The sequence below is a fragment of the Bidens hawaiensis genome, unplaced genomic scaffold (assembly GCF_021521415.1).
Source record: "Bidens hawaiensis isolate Kalapana, Puna unplaced genomic scaffold, B.hawaiensis_p1.1 tig00012728_1, whole genome shotgun sequence".
In the NCBI taxonomy this organism is placed as follows: domain Eukaryota; kingdom Viridiplantae; phylum Streptophyta; class Magnoliopsida; order Asterales; family Asteraceae; genus Bidens; species Bidens hawaiensis.
Window position 1 is genome coordinate 263,154 of NW_027492053.1, and position 1,437 is coordinate 264,590.

Here is a 1,437-nt window from a genome sequence, read left to right on the forward strand (position 1 = left end):
GTAGCGCTATCGGGTTGAACTTCTGATTCACCAACCCGATGTGGAAGCCATTGTGGAATGGTATTATTAGCGTTGGTCATGAAATAGGAAACAACAAAATATTTTCCTTTTTTTGTTTTTGTTTTAAGTAACATCTTAAACTAGATGTTTACTTGTACTTATTAGTCAAAAGCATAGACCATCTCTTTGTCAACTTAATTGACATGGCATCCTAACAATATATTATTACCAACAATAACATAGTAATAATATTGAAGGGTAAGAGTAATTTTTTTTAATCCATCCATTTAACTTAAAGTTTCAACTGAAGTACCCATTGCAATAAATATTAAAAAAAAAAAAAAAAAGCCCTACATATTTTTAAAGCCCTTTTCCTTTTCAATTCATTCTAACTCTTTGTTTTCTTAACATTTCCATGGACAACATCAAGTAGAACCGTGCTTTTGCATCTAGGACACTTAGGGTACTCCTCGGCGAGCATGATATACATAAGGCACCGAGGACATCCGACCAACATCATAGATGGGGCCTCAGGGCTCGACGAGTACCTGAGGCCTGTCTCATCAAACCCGAGCTCTGAAGACAGACAAGAGCTTGTCGGTGACATAGTGATTGATTGGTTTGGTGGTTCTACCATCGCCCGTTGAGCTCTTGGCGGTGAAAGATGCAACTTCAAGTCAAGCTTCGACCCTCTACCACCACCACTACTATTTCTCCGACTCATATTTGCCTTTGTGGATGCTAACTTTCCTGCAAATCAATCATAAAACAAATCAAACTTAACGATCGTATTAAGGGTATAACCTTTTCATATGACTATAATAAAGTGGCATGTAAGCAGGCAACAAGCTGCAACGCAACCCCTTAAGGTCTTAGGAGCCGAAAAGTAACCATTCATGAAATCCATAACCTCCAAGGCTAGAAAACCAGATGTATCAAAAGCATAATGGATAAACACGTGTTGATCAAAACTATTTTGCTATAAACAAAAGTTTTCATCAATAGATGCTTAAGAGTCATGATAGTATGCTTACCAAGAAGATATATAGATATAAAGCTAGAGATATGTGGTTGTTGGTTTGGACATTGGAGGCTCAAAGGCCATGTATATATAGCAACTTAAATAAGAGTTAAATAGACAGATATCAAGTGAAGGTAGGAAATGAATTAATTGTTGGAAACATCCCAATATCGGTGGAAAATTAAGGGAGACCGGTTGTATAATAATATTGATGTGGGAGCATTAAGGCGGTACTACAGTACTGGTGTCCCTATTAACGTTGTTTTCTTGTAATTTGACACTTATTAAATTATAATAAAGTTTTAAATATGAAGTAGAACGAAAACAAGAAAATAAATAGTGATTTTTATTAAAAAAAAGTTGATATGTTATTGAATAATCAAAATATTACAAGAGGTGCATTTTTATATAGAATT

At 35.1% G+C, this 1,437-nt stretch overlaps 1 pseudogene; it reads right to left on the reverse strand.

Annotated features, from left to right (window-relative positions):
• Window positions 1–388: 388 nt before the first annotated feature.
• LOC143541946 (protein GL2-INTERACTING REPRESSOR 1 pseudogene) lies at window positions 389–724 on the reverse strand (annotated as a pseudogene).
• Between the last annotated feature and the right edge of the window lie 713 nt (window positions 725–1,437).